The sequence below is a fragment of the Lissotriton vulgaris genome, chromosome 10 (assembly GCF_964263255.1).
Source record: "Lissotriton vulgaris chromosome 10, aLisVul1.2, whole genome shotgun sequence".
Lineage (NCBI taxonomy): Eukaryota > Metazoa > Chordata > Amphibia > Caudata > Salamandridae > Lissotriton > Lissotriton vulgaris.
This window is the reverse complement of record NC_141698.1, coordinates 118,016,377-118,032,579: the sequence shown is the minus strand read 5'-3', so window position 1 is coordinate 118,032,579 and position 16,203 is coordinate 118,016,377.

Sequence of the window (16,203 nt, the reverse complement as noted above, 5' to 3'; positions counted from 1 at the left end):
CTTTGATTCTAGCGGCATGGAAATGTCCAGGCGAAAGCTGAACATCTCTATGACAAAGGCATTCAAAAAGGGGCGAGGTTACGTATGACATGGGCTAATTAATCCAAAAACCCAGCGGTACTATGAGGCAGACGTAGTCTGCCTGACCAGGGTTGGGATGGATCTGTTTCTACTCAACATAGTTGGGGTGCTAGAACAGCTGGGAGGGGTTTCGCCAGTTGTAAAAGCTCCAGTTGCCTGTGTGCTGCCTCATTCAGTGAAGTAACTGCAACAACCTGCATGTGTCCCTCTTTGTTTTGTGTATGCATACCCTGGTATCCATTTGCAAGACTTAGGTTTTCGAGGGTATCCGCTGCCTTGGTGCGTGGGTGGGGTGTGATGACATATCTAATTTTTAAACTGCGCTTCTTGCACGGAGGATGTCCTACAGGTCTCTCATCTGATTGGTGTACTTTTTTTAAGGCTGAATTTCTTTGCTAACTTCCAGGCTTTTGCTTTGTCACTTACACCATTCTTTGTTTTTTGGCGTTTGATTTTCTGTGTCTTAAGCTTTGTTGAATTTATGTAAGATTGTTGTTTCTTTTGAAGCCATAAAACATTGAGGGCCTTATTTATAAAGCCTTTTGTCATATTTACGCTGCTGTTGTGTCACTTTTTGTGATGCTGGAGCAGCGTAAATAATGCGCTACGTTGCTAGATATTTACAAAGTGACACATCTAGGCAGATGCTTCACTTCGTAAACCCCTGCACTACATTATATCTGCGTCAGGTATAATGTATGCAGGGTGGGAGTACCCCAGCATCAAAACTTCATAGGAGGATTTCAGTGCACCACTTCTAGAATACCATTGCCCCAAAACCTTACACCTGCCTCATGGCAGGCGTCAGGGTGACGCAGGCTCTTTCACATGGGGCTTGCCCAATGTGAAAGGACCCATTGCTCAAGTTTTGTCTGTTTTTAGACATACCCCAGCAATGCATCACTTTTGCACCTACAGATACGTTAGTAATACCAACGTATCTGTAACTCCTTGCGGCATGATGCATCATACTGCAAATACGGCGCATCCACGGTGTTGCAAATAGGGCACACTGAGAAGTGCTGCATTGCTGCTTTGTCGCAGCGATGCAACACTTCTCATAACAATGGCCCTAAATCTGTGTGTGTCTTTGGTATTCGCTGCGTGTGTTCTTGTTAAATGCATGTGGGTTGCTGCTGTTGTGATGGGTTGGTAGTTGAATTACATGTTGTGTTTTCCACTAGTAAATTAAATTTATTTTACTTGTGCGTGGGTTTTTCTTCTTGTGCTCAAATGCAATTGTAACCTGCAGGGAAACTGCATTCATGTAAATGTAAATGAACAGCAATCATCACCTCGGTCCCACATCCTTTTGTGTTGGTTATTACTTTGTAATTTTCTGCTCCCTGTGGGCTTGTTTGACTTGCTATGCCCTTATTTAGGTGATTGTACTGGCTATTTGTTATAAATTCTTCTTGGGGGAGGAGGGGTTAAAATCAACATTTTACCATCTAGTGTTTCCCACAATGTATATTTCTGCATCTAAATGAAAAGGAATTCACATTTTAACATTCTGAAATGCTTTGTACAGAAAACTACTGCTTTCATCAAAGACTGCAGAGTTCTGTCAGCGCATTACAGTCTTTTTAGATAACTGTGCTGGAATTAGCTTGACAGCTTAAAAGTATATATGGGACAAAGTATTCTATATTGGTGATGCAATATTTTAAAGTTTGCAAATCACTGCAGAGTTCTATAAGGATAAATAGGAACATGGCCGAAGTACAATCCGCTATAATGCATGGAACATCAAGGTGACTTTCAATATACCTGTAACGCATGGCAGAGGGTATTTTATTCCTTATATTACATAGTCACATCATTAACATTCCCTAACAACTTTCAACACTTAGACAGTTGCGCTTTCACATGAAACATGTAGTATTGTTGCAGATCTGTGGAATGAATGTAGAATTTGTAGTGCAAAATATAACACATCAACAAGTAGCTCGTAATTTGTTGGAAATACATTTAAACAGCTTAATGCAAGTCATTGTACATACAAGTTCAGAATGTGATATAATATGCAATGCGAATTAGTAAACATGCAAAAGAGCTGTAAAATGAGTACTCCTTTTCATTGTGTAAAAAGTGGTTGCATTTCTGCTCCATGACCTGCCTTTCATATTAGAAAAAGCTACAGCAGCTGTGAAACAGAGGGCCTCATTTATGAGGCCCTAACAGCACTATTGTGCCACCTGAAAGTCACTTTTTCTACATTCGGTGTCGCAATGTGCCAGAGGCATATTTATAAGGCCAGGTAAAGCCACGTTACTTGGTTTTCATGGCTTTATAAATATGTGACCCTGTCACGCAGAAAATTGTGTAAAAGGGTCATTTCATGGTTGTTGCTGGGGGCGTACTCAGCAACATCCATGGCTTTTTGACACTGCCCCAGATTAGCAAAGCATCGTAAGTCTGAGGCAACACCAAAAACTTACGCCTGCCCAGGGGAGGCGTAAGATAGGCACAACGAGGAGATATATCTTTGTTTCTCCTTGTTTCTCCTCCTTCTATGTGTGCTGCATCTGCAGCACACATAGAAGGAAGAAAAAGCCTCCTGTGAGTGTTTTGTGCTGGAAGGTTTCCCTTCCTGCACAAAAATAATCATCCTTACAACACAGAGACCCTTGTACCATGGTGCAAAGGTGCCTGCGTTGGCGCACGGCAGCCCATTGTGCGCCGGCACAAGGGGAAAACGTTAGGAACGCGCCGTTTCTAATAGATACGGCGCATATACGGCGTATTCCTGCCCTTTCTTTTGTCGTAGGGCAGTGTAACGGCAAGGCCTGCTGCGCTGCCCTATGGTAAAAACCCTAAAAATGAGGCCCTGAGTTTGCACATCCACTAGTTTCATCCCAGAGTGAGATATGTATAAGTTGCGGGTTTTCGGTGCTAGACCGACATACTGGGTATCTAATGTCCCCTGCGGAGTAAACAGGAACATACCACTGCCAGTCTGCATGTGAAACTTGCATCTTGACTTTTTATTTGACCGTGGCAGCATTCTAATCTTTTGCATGTGCAGAGGCCTAGCCCTGTCCCTGCTAATGCGAGGGCCAGAACCTGTTCGGTGACTTAGAGGGGGCACAAAGCTTGTCCTCATAGAGGCAATAGGACTACTGTCCAGGCCAGGGTAAAGTTACTTAAAGTGGTGGTGGCAGCATACTGAGGTTTTGTGAATCATTACTGTGAACAGGCTTTATTCTCTGTTTCTCGGAGAGAGAGACCCACTGATTCCTCTGTTGTGAAAGTTAAGTTGGTATATAAGCCCCAGACCTTGTGCTGTCAACCTGTGTGCATGTCAAGAGTGTGCATGCAAGCACATGTATGGTAGCAGGACTCGGGGTGTAGTGGGGGTTTGAGTTCTTGGACAAGCAATGTCTTTATTGATTGCCCAAGGATTACCTGGCACAAGGTGGAGCGTGGATACAGCTTCCCTTGAAGTGGAAGAGCATTGACTGTGTTCATGTGGCTGGAGGGTTAGGATCCATGCACTGAAGTGAGGAGGATGGAAACAAAGCTATTGTTAGAAATTCAATCAGGTCCTTGCTCGCAAAAGGCAGCTGATTAGTCATTCCTTAGCACCGCCATTGGGTAGATGGCAGGGGGTGAGGTTTGGGACGGAAGTTTCTGTTGTTCAAGGTGAGGAAGTTTCTAGAAAGGGCCTGCCCTTCTGTCTGTCCCTGATTACTGCTTTAAGAAGGCCGGCGACAGCCAGGTACGGAGATCTCACAGTTCTCTGTGCCTTTGTTTTGTATACTCCTGCTTGGAGCCAGCATCACTGATAACTGAAGTGAGAGCTATCACCTTGCGCAAAGGCTGTGTCTGAGAAGCAGTCATAAAATGACATCTGAAAGAAAGCCAACCCTATAGTAACCGTTTCTTAACCCCTTGGGCACCGCCGCGATTCTGTGCCTGTGCGGCACATTCCGATAGCGGGTGCGGTCATGACGGCCGGGAGCCGTCGCCAGCACACGAGCACTGTGTGCCATGATGGCTCCCAGCCGTCATCAGCATGGAAGGAGTTAAACTTTAGCAGTGGTCCAGATTCCCTGTTTTGAAAATGAGTACAAATGTCGGGCTGAAACCACCTGCTTTCTTCCAGTTTTCAGTTAATCGTCTAGGATGGGTGTGTTCTGCAAAATACTGTTCTGTAACCAGGGCTGGTGTCTGTGTGGCAGCCAGTCTCCCAGAGGTGAGGGAACATCACCTGAAATCTGCACTTTCGGCTGGAGGAGCCGGTGCTCATCCTAGAGTCTAGAATCCTGCTGGACTGCCGAACAAACTTGAAGGAGTGTGCCTGGTCCTGCAGGAGGAGAGAATGTCCAGGAGGAGATGCTTAATATGTTTCTAGTGTGAGGAACAACCACAGGAGGCCGACATCCCAAATGTAAGTGAAGCTAGAAGGGACTCATATAATGAAGGGGTCCCCCGGTCTCTGTGAACGGTGCTTGCTGTGAATTACACCAACACTTCAACTTGCGAAGCACGGGTGTGTTAGTAACAGTCTGCTCTATGCTCAAGAGACTGGTGCTGCCTCTGGTGAAGTTAGAGTTGGAGATTCCTTATCATTAATGATGCACAAGCTCTATTTGGCCTGGTGGCTACAACTGCTGAATGCACTCACTCTCTGATGACTGATATATATGCATAATGTGGTAGCAGGGGTGTCATGAACCCCCTGCTTTAGCAGCTACAGCAGGGTAGGAATTTGCATGGGCCTTGTCTGTCTGCAACTGGCAGACAAAAGCTCATAATTAACCAAAGAAAGAGGGGTTAATAGAAAAGGAACAGAAGGATGGAGGATTAAAAGGAAGGATGTGTGAAAGAATGGGTGAAAGGGTGGATGGGTAAAAGGATGCATTGGTTGGTGAAAGGGTGGATTGATGAAAGGATGCATGAGTGGGTGATAGGTTGAATGGGTGAAAGGATTGACGAGTGGCAGAAAAGATAGGTGAAAGAACGCATGTGTGGATGAAAGGATGAGTGAAAAGGTGGATGAGTGAAAAGATGCATGAGTTGGTGAAAGGATGGGTGAAAGGGTGGGTTGATGAAAGGATGCGTGGGTGGGTGATAGGTTGAATGGGTGAAAGGATTTATGAGTGGCAGAAAAGATAGGTGAAAGGACGCATGTGTGGGTGGATGGGTGAAAGAATGCATGTGTGAATGAAAAGATGGATGAATGGGTAAAAGTGTGTGTGGGTGAAAGGATGGGTGAGAGTGTGGATGGGTGAAAGGATGTATGGTTGTATGAAAGGATGAATAGGAGGGTGAATGGTTGAAAGGATGGTGGGTGCAAGGGTGGATAGGTGAAAGGATGGGTTAAAGGGTGGATGGATGGATGGATGGATGGATGGAATGGTGAAAGATTGAATGATGGATGAAAAAATGAATGGATGACAGAACATAAAGGTGAAATGGTGGATATCAGCAGGTGGGTGGAAGGGTGAAAGGATGCATTTTTGGTGGTCCTTTCTTGGTTCCAGTAGAGCTTTGGTTCAAAGTAGGGAGTATTTTAATATTCTGACTACTCCTTTGTGTAGTAGTATAAAAGCTTCTATTTCACAAGGAAACGTGACACTCACCCACCCCCCCAAAAATATATAAATATGTGTGTGTATATATATATATATATATATATATATATATATATATATATATATATATATATATTCACTGAAAAAACCATAGGTTTCACACCAGTTATAGTTAGGAATTAGCATTTAAAAAACCTATTAAATTCACTGAAAAAACCATAGGTTTCACACCAGTTATAGTTAGCTGGAAATTTTACTGATATAAAACCATTGAAATTCCCACGTTATAGTTAGATGGACTCACTATAACTTGCGCGTGCAATGCACTGCTGATGACATCACATATTACATCACTCATGACATGGTGAGTGACATCACTCATGACATCACTGATGACACCATCCAGTGAATGTGTGTCTTTCTGAAAAATAAATATATTTTATATATGTATATGTAAAAGTTGATGGAAGAATAAATGTTTAAATAAGTGTCTAAATGGATGGTTTTTAAAAATTGATTGGTTAACTGGCTTAATAAGACATCATCAGCAGTGCATTGCACGCGCAAGTTATAGTGAGTCCATCTAACTATAACGTGGGAATTTCAATGGTTTTATATCAGTAAAATTTCCAGCTAACTATAACTGGTGTGAAACCTATGGTTTTTTCAGTGAATTTAATAGGTTTTTTAAATGCTAATTCCTAACTATAACTGGTGTGAAACCTATGGTTTTTTCAGTGAATTTCATAGGTTTTTTAAATGCTAATTCCTAACTATAACTGGTGTGAAACCTATGGTTTTTTCAGTGAATTTCATAGGTTTTTTAAATGCTAATTCCTTTGTATATCGAGTTTCTAACCTTTTTTTTTTTTACAATTTGCTGTTTTTTTTTAAGTATTCATTTTTTTTATATAATTTGTTTCTTTTGCGCTCTGGGTGCGCGCTCCGGGAAGCTTTCAGGTAAGCTCTCCTGTAAGCTTCTCCGAGAGCTCATCTGAAAGCGCACCCAGAGCGCAACTGTCGTTCGTGAAAAAAAAATATGAATGAAAAGTTAATAATAATGCAAAACATTTCGTACCATACAAATAAAATTTGTTTTTTTAAATATGGAAAATGATTATGCATTTCTATAAAAGATTGATGACGTCACTTCGGCGCGCAACGTACGTGCCCTCGGAAGCGCCTACGTGCGCGGCGCCTAAACGCACGCAAAAGCGCCTACGATCGCGCCACGTTTGCGCCCCGGAAGCGCCTACGATCGCGCTGCGTAAACGCACCCGGAAGTGCACCGGAGCGCGCAGCGTAAACGCGTCGGGTCATGTGACCCTAAAATAACACTTTTCATTGGTTGCTAACAGTTTTTTTTTACAATGAATGAAATCCCCACCCATTTCCTTCACTTCTTCTTTCACTTTTGTGACTGAAAGACCTGCCTTTTTTGCTGCTCCATATTCCTGGATTCATCATGGCTGCCAGACCATCCAGCAGTGAAGATGACTCCAATGATTTCATTGATGAAGAGCCTCCTCAGCCGAAGGTCAAAGAACATTTCATCTGGAAATTTTTTACGTTTCCAGCAGACCAGAAGAAGGTGAATGCACCAAAAGTAGAGTGCAGGATCTGCAAACAGGTCCTGTCACGGGGTAACCCCCCAAAAAAATACTCTTTTGGCAACTTCACCATGATTCGCCATGTGGAGAGGAGGCACCCCCAGAATTTTGCCCGGGAAAGTGTCAGGGCTCTGGCACAAGAGGTTCCCAGAGATGGGGCCTCTACATCAACAGGAGGAGCAACTTCTTCTGGAAGAGAACAATCACAGGGGCAGGTAGCAAACATTCAACCTGCATTTAACCATGGGGTCGTCAGATGCAGATACTGCAATCAACTCCTCACCTATGGGGAGCAAAGTGTCCTGCTCATGGTTCGGGCATTGGAGAACCATCACTGCCCTTCCCACCCCTAATTTTTTTCTTTTCTTTTTGCTCCTGTTGAGCAGTTTCTATTCCCTGTTTTTGTTCCTGTTCAGTTAAAAGAAGAAAACCAAAAGTTCTTTTCAGAACTACCTCCAATTCTCATCAAAGAGCTATAATCTTAAAAAATGAAGAGTAAGTGAAATATAGTGCATTGATAATTGAAAGGAGAATGAGTAAGAAAGAACAGAAAGGTATGAGAGGTGAAAGGAAGTGAAGTAGGAGGAATGAAAGAAGGTGAGTGTTAGAAAAGAAAGTTATGACACAGTGAATAAACTGGAGGCCTCATTTCTGAAAAGTGATGCATCGCTACGTGAAAACAGCGATGCGTCACTTTTCTGGACGCACTCCTTATGACATTCCAGATATGTCATATTTAATATATGACTAATCAATTCGCAAGGAGTTACAGATATGTCAGTATTTCTGACATATCTGTAAACACAAAAGTAACGCATTGCAGGAGTGCGTCACAAAAGTGACGCAACTCCAGTAATGTGTCCTTTCACATGGAAAAAGCACCATGTGAAAGGTTTGCTGTGAAGCAGGCGCAAGATTTTGGCGCAACTGCATCCTAAAAGTGACGCACTGCGTCATTATTACCAAGCTTTTTGCAAGGAACACCCCCTCTGCATGCATTATACCTGACACTATTTTTTAAAAAGTGACGCATCTAGGTACATGGGTCACTTTTTAAAACTCTGCGCCATATTGTATCTGCATCAGGTATAATGTATGCAGAGGGGGCAATCCCTCGCAAAAAGCTTGGTAATAACGACGTACTGAAATCTATGAGATTTCTCTGCGTCACTTTTAGGATGCTGTTGCGTCAAAATCTTGCGCCGGCCTCGCATCACTTTTATGTTTACAGATATGTCAGAAATACTGACATATCTGTAACTCCTTGCAACATGATTCGTCATACATTAAATATGACACATCTGGAATGTCATAAGGACTGTGGACAGAAAAGTGACGCATCACACCAGCAGTGTAATAAAATGTGCCTCGTTGCACTATATTTAAAGGATGCAACAGCATCCTAAAAGTGACGCAGTGAAATCTCAAACATTTCACTGCGTCGCTATTACAAAGCTTTTAGTGGGGGAACACCCCCTCTGCATGCATTATACCTCACGCAGATATAATGTGGCGCTTGATTTTAAAAAGTGACCCATCTACCTAGATACCTCACTTTTTAAATATAACGCAACGAGGCACATTTTTTTACACCACTGGTGCGATGCGTCACTTTTCTGTGCGCACTCCTTATGACATTCCAAGTAACGCATTGCTGGAGTGCGTCACAAAAGTGACGCAACTCCAGTAATGTGTCCTTTCAAATGTGGAAAGCAGCATGTGAAAGGTCTTGCCTCAGTCTAACACCTGCTGTAAAGCAGGCACAAGATTTTGACGCAACAGCATCCTAAAACTGACGCAGTGAAATCTCAAAGATTTCACTGCGTCGCTATTACAAAGCTTTTTGCGGGAGAACACCCCCTCTGCATGCATTATACCTGACGCTATTTTTAAAAAGTGACGCATCTAGGTACATGGGTCACTTTTTAAAACTCTGCGCCACATTATATCTGCATCAGGTATAATGTATGCAGAGGGGGCAATCCCTCGCAAAAAGCTTGGTAATAACGACGTACTGAAATCTATAAGATTTCTCTGCGTCACTTTTAGGATGCTGTTGCGTCAAAATCTTGCACCTGCCTCGCATCACTTTTATGTTTACAGATATGTCAGAAATACTGACGTATCTGTAACTCCTTGCAACATGATTCGTCATACATTAAATATGACACATCTGGAATGTCATAAGGAGTGCGCACAGAAAAGTGACGCATAACACCAGCAGTGTAATAAAATGTACCTCGTTGCACTATATTTAATAAGTGACGCATCTAGATAGATGCGTCACTTTTTAAATATTGCATAACAATGCGCATTTTTTTACACCGCTGGTGCGTCACAAAAATTGACGCACAGGAAGCGCAAAACTAACAGCGCAAGGCCTTCATAAATATGGTCCTGGATTTTCCCCGTGCTTCGCCGGTGCGCGTACCATGCGCTTCCCCCGCGCAAAACGAAAAAATTTTTTTAATGCCCTGCAGGACCCTATTTTAGTCCCTACATCAAACCTAGGGGGTCAGAGGGGGTCTACTCTTCCCCCTTATGGTCATTTGCCCCTTTTTTTTTCAAACCCCTTGTGTCTCGATTTTACCGAGACACAAGATGGCGGCCGCTCCGGACTGTTTAGAATGTTTACAGACAACTGAGAGCCAATCAGCTTCCTGCGCGCAAGTCGCGTGTCGCGCCTGGAGCGCACTCCGGTGCGCGCACGGGAGAGCGCCTATAGATATATATATTTTTTTGAACCTAAATTACTCAAAATCCACTGGAGCACATATCTTGAGACATAGCAAAGGCACATCGGGCTACCAGTCCCTACAATTTTGCCAAGTTTCGTGGAAATCCATTCAGCCGTTCGGGCTAAAAGTGAAATCGACCGCCCTATGGAAATTAACATGGGGAAAACGCGTTTTGGGACCCCCCTTTTATCTCGGCCCCCGCTTAACGTATCCCCCCCAAACTTTCAGGGAAGGACCGGAACCCCGCGAGGCCATTTTCAGGAAATTTTCAGGCAGATTCGTCAACCGGCGCCAAAGTTATTCCAAATAGAATTTTGAGATTTAACATTGAAAAAAATCCTAACTATAACTACCTACTGGCGACCGCCAGTAGGTAATATATATATATATATATATATATATATATATATATATATATATATATATATATATATATATATATATTTCGGAATTGCTCGCTTCAGCTACCAACTCCCATAGGGTCAGAAAAGAAAACGAGGCAGACCCTTCTTAGTGCTTTCTTTCAGTTTATTTCAACACCAGTCCTCACGACGCGTTTCGGCAGATCCCTGCCTTGATCACATGACAACACGTCAGTGAAGCACATCCCTTTTTAAAGTGCTAGTGCTCCTTAATAGACATAAAAGAGGTATTTACATATATACATCACGGTAATCCGTTTTTTTGCACTTCGTATTCATAACTGCAAACTTTTTCCGTTTTTTGTAATTATATGTACAATACATTTATGCATTATGGGAATTTATGTCCCCCATACAGTATAGCGTTTCGCCGTTGTCACCAATAATACTTGTATAATACAGTGTCACTCTTCACAATTACTCCAATGTTCTGTATAAATACATATTATAAACAATTTCTATTGAAATGACAAAATTACGTGACTGTATATTTTCCCATTTTTCATTGCAATTATGCTTATGTTTCCGATACCTCTCTTATTCAAATCAAAATATTGTGCTTCCCCTGGAACATCCCCTAGTTAGCCCTTTTAGTGTTTCACATAAAAAAGTGCTATTCAAGTGCATATAAATAATAAAGTGCTAGTGTGCTGCATAATTTCATCTGTGCGGTATGTAACATTTCTGTTATGCTTTTTTTTTTTTTTTTTTTTTTATATGTATAAGTCGGTACTTTTCACGCCTAGCAGTATGCAGGTTAAATGGATTTTCATTCAGCTGGGTTTATAAAACATGATTCCCACAATTAATTTTCAATAAATATACCAATAAAATTCATTAAAAATCAATTCATGTTTAAATAGCTAAAAATTCCTAATCCATCTAAGATCATAAAACCAACATATAAATACATTTTGTAGAAAAGGCATATATATGAAATATGGTTTCAACAGTTAATTTTCACAATAAGTTAAAATACTTATCAAAAATTCATAAAATTAACATATTTACAGATCTACTATTTACAACGAATCCTATTGTTCCTTCTGACTTGACCCTTTCATGTTCTTATGTTCAGTTTATTTTTCTCATCCCTTAAGTTGTTTTGGTGGCCATATAGATGTTATGATTATGTTATTAGTCCAAATAAGTGTACATGTCCTCCCCCATATTTAATCCATTAGGTTGTTTGCTATCTAATAGCAGAATGTAATGGGTTTCCAGGCGACGTAAAGCCCCTTCCCTGTTACCTCCCCTTCTTTGCACTGGGACGTTGTCTATAAGGTAATATTGCAGATCTTTGGGTTTACCACCATGATATTCTTTGAAGTGGCGGGCTACTGGATAGTTAGGGTCATTATTAGTTATCGCCCTGAGGTGTTGTAATATTCTCTGGTACCCTGGGAGTTTTGTACTTCCTACGTACCTGAGACCACATCCACATTCTAGAACATACACTACATAGTCATTTCTACAGGTTAGATGTTGCCTGATCATATACGGTTTGGGACTAAAGGCTGTCATGTACGATGTTGTATTTTTTCCATGTGTACAAGCTTTACAGCTGATACACTTAAAAAATCCTTTTCTAGCGCTGAGCCAGTCCGTGGTATTCTCACATTCCGGACTACTCATTACTAGGGTATCTGCCATTGAAGTTGATTTTCTAAACATTATAGTCGGCTGTTCTGACAATGTTTTCCCAATAATTGGATCATCTTTGACTATGTGCCAATTGTTTTTAAATATCTGGCGCAGGGACTTGTGCTGACGATTATACGTTAGTATCAATCTAGGATTTCCCTCCATTTCTGCAGTGTTGGATTTGTCGCCTTCCAAATCCTTCTTACTGTGTAGCAACAAGTCCTCTCTTGGTCTAATTCTAGATTTTTTAATTGCGTTCTTGATACATTTGGCACTATAGCCCCTTTCTAAAAACCTCATTTTGCTTGCCTCCTGATTCTTACACAATTCTACCTCATTGCTACATATCCTACGTAGTCTGAGCATTTCCCCATAGGGGATGCTTTGAATGAGATGAACAGGATGTGCACTAGTTGCGTGCAAAAGTGAATTTCCAGATGTTTCTTTCCTGTATAGTGTAGTGCTTACTGTCTGATCTTCTATCTTAATCAGGACGTCTAGGAACGGTATTTGGACTGCCGAACAAACTTGAAGGAGTGTGCCTGGTCCTGCAGGAGGAGAGAATGTCCAGGAGGAGATGCTTAATATGTTTCTAGTGTGAGGAACAACCACAGGAGGCCGACATCCCAAATGTAAGTGAAGCTAGAAGGGACTCATATAATGAAGGGGTCCCCCGGTCTCTGTGAACGGTGCTTGCTGTGAATTACACCAACACTTCAACTTGCGAAGCACGGGTGTGTTAGTAACAGTCTGCTCTATGCTCAAGAGACTGGTGCTGCCTCTGGTGAAGTTAGAGTTGGAGATTCCTTATCATTAATGATGCACAAGCTCTATTTGGCCTGGTGGCTACAACTGCTGAATGCACTCACTCTCTGATGACTGATATATATGCATAATGTGGTAGCAGGGGTGTCATGAACCCCCTGCTTTAGCAGCTACAGCAGGGTAGGAATTTGCATGGGCCTTGTCTGTCTGCAACTGGCAGACAAAAGCTCATAATTAACCAAAGAAAGAGGGGTTAATAGAAAAGGAACAGAAGGATGGAGGATTAAAAGGAAGGATGTGTGAAAGAATGGGTGAAAGGGTGGATGGGTAAAAGGATGCATTGGTTGGTGAAAGGGTGGATTGATGAAAGGATGCATGAGTGGGTGATAAGTTGAATGGGTGAAAGGATTGACGAGTGGCAGAAAAGATAGGTGAAAGAACACATGTGTGGATGAAAGGATGAGTGAAAAGGTGGATGAGTGAAAAGATGCATGAGTTGGCGAAAGGATGGGTGAAAGGGTGGGTTGATGAAAGGATGCGTGGGTGGGTGATAGGTTGAATGGGTGAAAGGATTTATGAGTGGCAGAAAAGATAGGTGAAAGGACGCATGTGTGGGTGGATGGGTGAAAGGATGCATGTGTGAATGAAAAGATGGATGAATGGGTAAAAGTGTGTGTGGGTGAAAGGATGGGTGAGAGTGTGGATGGGTGAAAGGATGTATGGTTGTATGAAAGGATGAATAGGAGGGTGAATGGTTGAAAGGATGGTGGGTGCAAGGGTGGATAGGTGAAAGGATGGGTTAAAGGGTGGATGGATGGATGGATGGATGGAATGGTGAAAGATTGAATGATGGATGAAAAAATGAATGGATGACAGAACATAAAGGTGAAATGGTGGATATCAGCAGGTGGGTGGAAGGGTGAAAGGATGCATTTTTGGTGGTCCTTTCTTGGTTCCAGTAGAGCTTTGGTTCAAAGTAGGGAGTATTTTAATATTCTGACTACTCCTTTGTGTAGTAGTATAAAAGCTTCTATTTCACAAGGAAACGTGACACTCACCCACCCCCCCAAAAATATATAAATATGTGTGTGTGTATATATATATATATATATATATATATATATATATATATATATATATATATATATATATATATATATATATATATATATATATATATATATATATATATATTACCTACTGGCGGTCGCCAGTAGGTATATATAGTTAGGATTTTTTCTCTATGGGATTTTTGAAAATTCTATGTCTAATAACTTTGGCGTTTGTGGACGGAATTGGCTGAAATTTTCAGGAAAATGGAACATTTTGTTTCTGAGCAGCCCCTGACAATTTGGGGGGGTTTCATCAAGGGGGGGCCGAGAAAAAAGGGGGGTCCCAAAATGCGTTTTTCCCATGTTAATTTCCATAGGGCGGTTGGCCTCACTTTTAGCTCGAACGGCTGAATGGATTTGCGCGAAACTTGGCAAAATTGTAGGGACTGTTAGCCCGATGTGCCTTTGCTAGGTCTCAATATATGTGCTCCAGTGGATTTTGAGTAATTTAGGTTCAAAAAAAGATATATATCTGGGCGGAGCCTAACCACACATCTGATCTGATTGGCTGTCAGCACTTCATCCAAGAAGTGTTGGCAGCCATCTTGGGACCAATATACATGATAGCACCTCATTAAAAAGCATTGTAGTTAATAGAGGGTTTTAGGACTTTAGTTACATTATAAATCATTTGTTGATGGTACCATACTCGTTTTAGGAATTGTGGTGGGTTCTAAGGTGATTTTACCATGTGAAAAAACCTTCTGCTGTGATATCATGAATATTGTTTGAAAGAAAACTAATATCTCATGATTTTCCCACAGTGGTTTGGAAGGGGATCTATAAGCTAAACTGAAAGCATATTTTCTGTAAATTCACATTATCTTTCTCAGTCATGTGAAAATGAAGTCTGACATTCTCACTAAAACATGTACATCCAACTAGGACAGAGACTGTCAGTTGATTCCTTTGTGTTCTACTGCAGCCTCCTAGAGTGTTCTAAAGAACAACTAGAGCGCTAACAGTCCTACTTATTACAAAGGTATGGCACACCTGAAGCCATCTTGATTGGAATAAAGTGGTAACTCTTAAAACATTTAATTTAAAAAGAAACAACATGAGGGGGTATATTTTGCCATATAAAGTATGATTAGTGCTGCAGAATGAAAAATTAGGGCACATTTTGAGTGACTTCTCAAATCCTTTCCTATTTCATTAAAACATTCTGACATGCAGTCTCCCAAAATGGCCACCAGAGACAAAAGAGCCCAAATGTAGCCCAAATATCACCCAGATGTAGCCCAAGTATAGCCCAATGACAGAATGTCCCAGAGTGTTCTAAAGAACAACTAGAGCGCTAACAGTCCTACTTATTACAAAGGTATGGCACACCTGAAGCCATCTTGATTGGAATAAAGTGGTAACCCTTAAAACATTTAATTTAAAAAGAAACAACATGAGGGGGTATATTTTGCCATAGAAAGTATGATTAGTGCTGCAGAATGCAAAATTAGGGCACATTTTGAGCGACTTCTCAAATCCTTTTCTATTTCATTAAAACATTCTGACATGCAGTCTCCCAAAATGGCCACCAGAGACAAAAGAGCCTAAATGTAGCCCAAATATCACCCAAATGTAGCCCAAGTATAGCCCAATGACAGAATGTTCCAGAGTGTTCTAAAGAACAACTAGAGCGCTAACAGTCCTACTTATTACAAAGGTATAGCACACCTGGAGCCATCGTGATGGGAATAAAGTGGTAACTCTTAAAACATTTAATTTAAAAAGGAACAAAATGAGGGGGTATATTATGCAATAGAAGGTATTATTAGTGCTGCAGAAAGAAAAATTAGGGCACATTTTGAGTGACTTTTCAAATCCTCTTCTATTTCATTAAAAAATTCTGACATGCAGTCTCCCAAAATGGCCACCAGAGACAAAAGAGCCCAAATGTAGCCCAAATATCACCCAGATGTAGCCCAAGTATAGCCCAATGACAGAATGTCCCATAGTGTTCTAAAGAACAACTAGAGCGCTAACAGTCCTACTTATTACAAAGGTATGGCACACCTGAAGCCATCTTGATTGGAATAAAGTGGTAACTCTTAAAACATTTAATTTAAAAAGGAACAAAATGAGGGGGTATATTTTGCCATATGAATTATGATTAGTGCTGCAGAAAGAAAAATTAGGGCACATTTTGAGTGACTTCTCAAACCCTCTTCAATTTCATTAAAAAATTCTGACATACAGTCTCCCAAGATGGCCACCAGAGACAAAAGAGCCTAAATGTAGCCCAAATATCACCCAGATGTACCCCAAGTATAGCCCAATGACAGAATGTCCCAGAG